Source organism: Vombatus ursinus, unplaced genomic scaffold, assembly GCF_900497805.2.
Source record: "Vombatus ursinus unplaced genomic scaffold, bare-nosed wombat genome assembly UNPS02005286.1, whole genome shotgun sequence".
NCBI classification, from domain to species: Eukaryota; Metazoa; Chordata; class Mammalia; order Diprotodontia; family Vombatidae; genus Vombatus; species Vombatus ursinus.
In genome coordinates this window covers 1,648,245-1,656,839 of record NW_020945064.1, presented here as the reverse complement: position 1 = coordinate 1,656,839, position 8,595 = coordinate 1,648,245, and the positions used below count along the sequence as shown (strand labels likewise).

The window sequence follows — 8,595 nt, the reverse complement described above, 5'->3', positions numbered from 1 at the left end:
ACCAGGGTCCTGGAACCAAGGTAACCTTGGCTTTCTTGACTGGGGCGCGGCGCACACCTCTGTATGAAGTATGTGGCGACCAGACGATGGTCCTCAAGACCATCCCCAAGAGGGTCTCCCCTGAATCGCTAGCTGAATGTGACTCCCCCAAAGTTTCCCCTTTTGTTGGGGAGAGGAGTGACGTAAGGAAAATGTCAGAAAATTATTTTTTAAAAAGTAGGGTGAATTTTTGCCATTAAGTTTGAAGAGTTTGTATTTGATGTATTGATTTAAGCAACTAAAAACAAACAAACAAACAAATAAACTCAAAATAATCTCCTTTCGGGATGTGGGCGTTAGCAGACTATCCAGAGGAGCAGGAAAATACTGTAGCATCAGAAAAGTGAGAAGGCTGTTTTCCGTATCTCGGATCTGGAAGAGGCTAGATCGAAACAACCTGTAGCTGCCCCGCCTGGCCCCTGGAGGTTTCTGGGGGTGAGGTGAGGTGAGGAAGGAAGGGAAGAAGGCTACTGGGCAGAAGTTGGAAGGGTGGGTCAAGTGGGCAAAAAAAAAGTGGCCAAGGTTCTGCGCCCGGTTCACCTGAAGGAGTCCGGAGGCAACAGGGACTCCCTTTATGGGAAGGCTGAGTGGTCCCCAAATGTCACCCTAACTCCATCATGATTGAAGGGGACCAGTGGGCTCCTAGCTGACTGTTTTCTAGATGAACGGGGTCTGGGCGGCGCTGCTCCTCGCGCCTCCGAATTCCTCTTAGTCAGAGGGGTGTCGCCTGGAAGTTCCCGGTGTGCTTACTGACCCCACCAGCTGTCCTCCACTCTTGCATTTTTACTAACCGCGCCTTCCGAATTTCGCGGGATCCGCGCCAAGGAAGATCGGATGCTCCCTTTTCTCATTTCTGAGGGTAGAAAATAAACGAATCCAAAAATTATTGCCTGGGAAAATAGCCTCTTCGATGTTGTTCGTTGCTTTAAGTTGTTCTTTGAATTTTTTTTTTTTTTAAGCTCCATTTGGAAAAGAGAAAAAAAAGTTGGTGCGTGTCCCTAAAACATTGTTTTCTTTTTAAAAAGCCTTCCTAAGAGATGAAGTTAGATTTACCTCAGATCTTTTCTTGGGGTAAAGAGAAGAAAATGAGATGGCAAGGGCCATAAGCAGGATTTTTTTTTTCCATTTAAAAAAATCTCATTGAATTAGGAAGAGGCACACGGGCGCGCACATATACCGGGAAAAGGGAAAAAAGACTCCACCGATTTCCCTCACTCGAGTTTTTTTCCTTAGGGAAAAAAAAAAATCTGTTGGCTCCAGTTATTTCTTTAGAAGAAACACACGTGTCCCAAGAATATGTACAAGGATAGATCTCTTTTTACATTTCTCAGCAATAAAGGTATTCAATTCCCTGTCCATTAAACAATACGTGCCTACAAGAAATGCAGACATCTGGGTGGAATTGCTCAGCAGTGCATCTCTCCATTATCAGCTCTGCTGCATTTCTGCCTCTCAGCAATGAATGTGCCACCCTTGGCATCTCTCTCTTCCAAAGTCCTTCGCTAGACATCCATGTGTAAATGGGCACAAGGTATCAGGTTGCCCCCTACCCCCACCCCCATGCCATCTACCTGCTCCCAAGTTCGCTTTCCGAGACTTGTATGGTTCCCCTTACCTCTCTGGCAGATAGATACACTGTCCTTGATCTTTTCCCCAAGTTGTACCCTTTGAAATCCCTAAGCTACGAATCTACTGTGCTCCAGTTGTTAACTTCATTCGAGAGAGATGTTATTTCTCCCTTTACTTCCTTTGCCTCTGGTTTCAGATTTGGTGCAAACAGAAAAGTTACTATATCGAAAATAACAGCTAAGGGCTTACTGATCGTGAGGGTAATAAACACTGGGGTACACTACAGCCTCTCACCTGCTCCGGCTCCCAAGGTTTCATTGCAAATTTCCATTGCAAAAGAGGAGGAAACTGAGAATCTGACAAATGCCGTGGAATTGACTATTTTGACCCATATTTTCACAATATGCACTGTATTAAAAATGAATGGATGACGATCACTTGGAACTATTTCAAGGACTTTGGCGAGCCAAGTTTTGTGTCAATTCTTTGGAGTTTTTTGCTTCTAAGAATTGGGATATGTATCTATATCTATACCTATATATAGATATACACACACATATCTCTTTAATCTATGTAATGGAGTGACCCGATGTAGTAGGTTGTGGTCTCTTTTGAAGTAGCTAAAAAAAAGAAGTGGGGGGGGCTTGTCCCCTCCCCCTTTGCCCCAGGGATGGAACCTCCGGGGATTCAAGTGGCCGACTTGGTTTGATTTCAGTGGTTTGGAGTCTCTCCCTGGGTTAGGAGTGGCTCTCCTAGAATTGTGTTCTGCTTTCTTGAGGGCCAGCTGATCAGTTTCTTTCTGACCCAGCGTCAGAAACTGTCATCAGTGGGAATCTCCCTCACCCTAAACAACTGAAGAACAAGGAAAACTACACTCCCATGGAACATCCACTCCCCCCCTCCCACCCCCGCCCCCAACCCGGGAATTACAACCTAGGATATCGGGTAGCTCCCCCAGTCCATCTTCCTTCTTTCTCCCTCCCAGCTCCGCCTCCTTTCCCCAGGGTTCTGTCTGCAGTCGCCCCTCTCTCGGGAGTTCGGTTATTTCGAGCCAGCTTTCTCCAGAAAACTCCTTTTTCTTTAAGCAACTTTCCAAAGGAGATACTGTGCTAAATGTTCAGTCCTTCAGTGTGTGTTTGTGAATGTCGCTCTGAATTCAACTCCACATATTGCCCTGCAGCATGTAAATAGTTGCATCTGGGTGCGCTCATACATCCAACACGTACCGGACACCCACCCACCCTACTGTGTCCTGCAGAACCCCAGGGGCAGGATGGATGCATAGCAGATTGCCCTTTCCAGTCAAATGCCTGAGAAACAAATACCTATTTGCTTTTCATTAGTCCGGGTTGTGAAAGTACCTTGATAAAGTCTTCTTCAGGCTATCGAGTTTGGGGTAAAGCTCTTTATCAGAAAGTGTATTGACAAGATACAAACAAAATGAGAGCGAAACGCATTCTATACTCCTATGTACATTCAACCCAAGAGCACAGGCGCTCTGCCTGAGTTTCAGATCTATGTATAAGCATCTCCATGCATACACACACTTCCCTAACTTTATCGAATACATACACACACACACCTGTTTTCTTTATGCGTAAATACATAGACACAGCTACAGATCTATACGATCTGGCATGTTTGGAGCAAATTCCTTGTTGATTTTCTGCATGCCAGGTCAGTATAAATAACTGTAGGACAGAGGTACCAAGTTAACATTTTTTTTCAGCGCTCTGACTGGCTGCACCCCGATGGGAAAGGGGAACTGTTCGATTTGTTCGGATGTTACTTCTCTATTCTGGGGGCGAAGGGGGCAGACGGATCGCAACTGCCTAGCCTGAATGTATTTCTCTCTGTCTCTCTGTCTCCTATGTTTCTCTACCTCATCATCTGCCATTTCCAGAAGCAGGAGAAAGGTGTCGAAGGACTTGACCCCTAAATCAGAGCTGCCTGCGGCTGGACCTAGCTCTGGGAAGAGTGCTGCCCCTTCCTCTTGCTTTGCAGCTTAACCCTTTAGACTCCTCGCAGCAAAGGGCAAGAGCAGTGGTGCCTCTAACCCTAGCCGTGCAACCAGCCCCCCTCCACGCCTCGGCTCTTTGGATCACTTTAAGAGCCCACAAAAGGACAAGAATGGGAGAGCAATGAGCGAGTGACACTGGACGGCAGAGCTCCTAGAGCCAGAGGAATAACAGGGAGTTGCCGAAATGAGGGATGTTTGGTTTGTGTTAACTACCCAGACAGATGCACTTCGGCATGTTTGCATTTATGGAATCCATATGTTGTCTTTGGGAAATGAACAGCCACACATACACACATACAATAGATTTAGGATAACAATGCAAATTCAAAAAGGTACAAGGTATTGTTCTATATGTAACCATTCTGAGATCTAACTATGTCTATCTAGTTGTATAGAACAGGGACTTTCCACCCCTTCCTGCTTCCACATGTGTGTGTGTTTTTTCTGCCCCCTGCGGAAGAAAGCTCAGGGCCCCAGAGGTAGGATCTATCTTCCCCTCGACCTTCCCCTTCCTTTTCTTCTCCCCTTTTCAGATTGACCCACTGTATCTTCAGCCTTTGGACCCAATGATCCCCCATCTCCCTATTTCAGTCCATACCCTGAAGATTACAGGGGAGCAGATCATTATTCAGTATCAGCCATTATTCGAATCTTCATTATTAAACCAAACATTTCTATTTTGTACTTTCAAGGAATGGAAGCTACAAACATATCTATAAATACAAATAGTCACACATGGATGTTACATATAAGCAGGTACCATACCTTTATTTATACATACCTTTTACGGGTAGATGTTTGCATTTATGTATACACACATACTGCTTATATATCCATCTACAAACATACATAGGTATATTTATACATTTTCTTTTCTGTGTGTGTGTATCCCTCTTCATACTTATGTCTATACATTCATTCGAGAAATAGGTTGAGAAACATACAAATGAATGCAATATTTAGCATACATACAACATTTCCTACATTCTGTGAACATTTAAAAAACTGATTTGTCTAAAATATCTTTCCTACTTGCCAGATAAATGCAAGATTTAAATTCTGAATTCCTTGGTTTTTTTCATTTTTAAAAGTAAATTAATCTTTACACATGCTGTATAATCACCTAAGCATTATTCAATCATACAAGCTTGGTACCTCTCCTCAATATAACAAATTCGCTCTGTAAAATTAGCATAAGTATTTACCAGATTAAGCTGGCATTTTCCTATATTGCAACATGACATACATTTATGTCCAGATTTCTCAAAATAACCAACACCAATGGAGACATTAGCTTTCTCTGGTTCCTTTTGTATAAGAAAATAAAATGCAAGTTCAGTCCTAGTTAGCATTGCTTTCCTGGTAGATACTATTTATATTTCAAATCGAAAATAAATAAATGCTATTTAAGAGATTTTCTAACCCTAAAAACAGAGATTTAATTTTGCTACATCCTTAAAAAATAAAGCAAAACTAACAGATTGATGAAGGTTCCTGAAGGCAGATAAATATGAAAAAATATATGTAATATACATACTCCTGAGGTTCTGAACAGTTTTCCTTACCTGATATATTATGAAAAAATTCAGACACACCAGGCTTCCTTCATTCAGCTACATTTTACACTGACCTGCACTTTGGGCTGAAAGAAAAAAACGATTAGCTGCTGCAAATGAAAAATTTAAATAATAATCAGAAACCGGGTATAAACTAACGGTAAAATATACAATGGTTACAATAAAGATAAATATTTATTTAATCAAAGTAGAGGTTGTGTTTGGACTGGAGGAATGTTTCATCCTTCCCTTAAAAAAAAAAAAAAAGCCAAGAAAAGAAAAAAGGCAGAGGCTTGGCAGCCTCCTGGAGATCCCCATTGTCCAGGGCTATAGAAAGTCCCAGAATGGCATTAACCTCACAAAAGGCACATTGTAAGGGGGACAAAAAAAGCCCCTTCTTCTACAATAACTTTTAGCTTTTTTATTTTTAGAAAATGACAAAGGTTTTGCAAGCAATGACTGGTGAAACCTGTAGCAAGACAGGCTGGACTTGGCTTTATTGATCAGCTGTCCCGCATGGAAAAGCAGCTAGGAAAGTCTGAATGGCAACTCAGATTTGGCTCATAGAGAGGAAACCCTCAATTTTTCTAAACATATTTTTTTTTTCCTAAATAAAAACAGCATTATTCCCAGAGTGAGTTCAGAAGGGCTAGATGAGGTAACCCTGAAAACTCCTATACCTTTTCCCCCCTCTGGGCTTTAATGAGAGGCTTCAAGCTCTTAAGATCACTAGGAAATCTCATAAAATTAAACATCAGATTCTAATCAAACAGGTTTCACTATTAATCCTCCAATTCATTATAAAATAATTTGGCAATAAAACTAGACTATGGCAAAAAAAAAAATACCAAGAAAAAGTTAGCTGTAAAGCTTTCTTTCCCTAAACAATGTTACATGGTTTACTAATAAAGCCTTTAATAGCACAAATTTTGTTTTTACGTTTGTTTTCAGTCCACTTAAAGTGTAAATTGCATTTTATTTTATTCCGGACATTGTAATCTCAATGTTACTAATTCATATTTAGGACTTACATAAATACATACTTGTCATTAAAAATCTATTGCAGCAGCAGTGACGCTGAGACTAGAGAGAGAGAGAGAGAGAGAGAGAGAGGGAAAGAGAGAGAGAGGGAAGAGAGAGAGGGAGAGGGAGAGGGAGAGAGAGAGAAAGAGAGAGAGAGAGCGAGAGAGAGAGAGAGAGAGAGAGAGAGAGAGAGAGAGAGAGAGAGAAAGAGAGAGAGAGAGAAAGGAGTTTCTTGTTCTTCATTTGTTTGCTTGCTTTTTGGAGGTACTGTACGCCAGCCTAAGTGATGGCTTTGATGTGCTGGGAGCAGGTACAGTAGCAGTATCCCTGGCTGCTGCCTTTGATTTCAGAGATCTCCTTTGGGCTCTGTTGGGATGTGCAGCTCCTAGTCTTTATCTGAAATCTATCCCTTCATTTCAAGCCCTTTGGCTTCCAGACTGCTCCAAACTCTTGGAGGTAGCTGTAAGATTTTTTTTTTTTTTGTGGGGTGGGGTGGGATGAGGGAGGGGAAGAGATTAGAGGAGGTGGATGTTATACCCCCCCTCCCTTTCTACACTACAGACCTTTCCTCACTACTTAAACACATTGGCTTTCCTTTCTTAAAAATTTAGTCTAAAATCATTTTTCACTGCCTTCACTACATCCCTGCTTTTGATGGCAAAATAGCTCTGTGCTCTGAAAACATCTGCTTTCCAGGCTTTACACGCGAAAATTGATTTTACTTTTCTCCTAAGTCCAGAAAGGTTAAAAAAAAAAAAAAGTTGTGCTTGTTTCCAACTGCAACTTTTCCTTCTTCTCCCCCCTTTTTTCTACTTCCTCCCTCTTTACTCACCCCTTTGCCCCACTAACTCCATTTAGTTCTTATTCACTTCTCTCTTTTTGTTTCTTCTAATCATCACTAACCCCCTCCCTCTCTTTCCAAAGAGCTAAATTTCATCTTATTTCTGAAGGCAAGCTTAACACCTTATTTTTTTTTTTTTTTTGTCCAATCTATGGAATATGTTAAAGTTGCTCCATTAAGAAAAAATACATCCTCTTCATTGGGGGGGGGGAGGGGAGGGAGAGAAGGTTTCCTCACACTTTCCTTAGAGAAAATCTCCGAGATTTGCAATTTAAAGTGTTTCCATCAATGTTTCTGATACTTCTCTATGCTTTCATTTAAACCTAGGCATTTAACTGCCCCCCCCTTCACTCTTGCCTTCTGTTACTTTCTTCCTATTTAAACACCCGCAGCTGCATTGGGGGGGAGGGGAAGAGGGAAAGAAAAGGAAGGGAAAAGAAAGAAAAAAAAAGAAAAGAGAAAAAAAGAAAGAAAAGGGGAAAAGAAAAAAAAAACAAAAAAAATCTTGTTATAAAAAATCCCAGGCTGGCTCCCATTGTTGCTTCTCTGCATCTCAGTCGTGTGTGTGTGTGTGTGTGTGTGTGTGTGTGTGTGTGTGTTTTTAATACATGCATAAACTTTTGGTGCCTCTCTCCCTCTTCCTGGTCTCTTCTCCCATCCTCTCTTCCTGCTCTCCTTGCCCTGCTCATCACTTTCCCCTGGTTTTTTTTTTTTTTTTTCCCTTCCTCCCCTCTGCCTCCCTCCACCTCCCCCTTTTCTTTTTTGCTGAATCTTATTGATCCAGAAGGTGGCTAATTAGCCCTTCCCGTCGTGCCTGGGTAATGAAGCACATGCGCACTGAATTAATCACAGCCATTTTTTGCAGGAAACTAATTAGCAGAATAAAGATCCAAAGACTTTTTTTTCTTTTCACTCATCAGCTCCCACTTCCAGCGCGTCCCCTCCGACCGCTGCAGCCACCGCCGCCACCGCCACCGCCGCCGCCGCCTCCTCCTCCTCCCGGCAGCCGCCGCCGCCGCCGCCTGCTTTGCATCCCAATTACCGCCTAGAGCCGCCGCCGCTCCTCGTCGGCGGCCCCTGCCCGCTCGGGGGGCTGCCAACTCCCCACCGACCATGCTGCTCGGCGGCAGCGGCGGCGGCGGCTCGGGCTCCCAGGCTGAGGCTGCCTCCCGCCCCGGGCTCTGCCGAGCGCGCTCCCCTGCCGCCGCTGCCGCCGCCGCCGCCGCCTCTGCCTCGTCCGCCTCCGCCGCCGCCGCCGCCGCCCCCCGCCAGCCGCTGCCGCTGCCGCTGCTGCCTTGATGGGATCTGCAGCCCGAGCGCCTCTGGTCGGGATTCCGAGCGCCCCCAGCTCCCGCCGCCGCCGCCGCCCGCGCTGCAGCCGCCGCCGCCGCCGCCGGACAACCAGCCGCGTAAGTGCCAACTTTTCCCGTGTCCTCGTGCCGGAGCCCCCGGCCAGCTCCCGCGAGCTCGGGCTCCGCCGTCGCCGCCGCCGCTGCCGCCGCCGCCGCTCGTCCCGCGCCCGCCGCGCTCGGCGCCCGACCCCCGCT

At 44.6% G+C, this 8,595-nt stretch overlaps 1 protein-coding gene and 1 long non-coding RNA gene across 2 annotated transcripts in view; one reads left to right on the top strand and one right to left on the bottom strand.

Moving 5' to 3' along the window:
- Window positions 1–235: 235 nt before the first annotated feature.
- LOC114032365 lies at window positions 236–5,455 on the bottom strand. The gene is made up of 2 exons (XR_003567825.1): window positions 5,194–5,455; window positions 236–892 (listed from the first exon to the last, which is right to left on the bottom strand). It is a non-coding gene; the product is annotated as an uncharacterized LOC114032365 (long non-coding RNA).
- A 2,357-nt stretch (window positions 5,456–7,812) lies between these two features.
- The window catches only part of ZFHX3 (zinc finger homeobox 3), a 308,538-nt gene continuing 307,755 nt past the window's right edge, over window positions 7,813–8,595 (top strand). The window contains exon 1 of the mRNA XM_027847585.1: window positions 7,813–7,866. The gene's annotated coding sequence lies outside the window, so the exon portion shown is untranslated. The remainder of the gene's footprint in view (window positions 7,867–8,595) is intronic.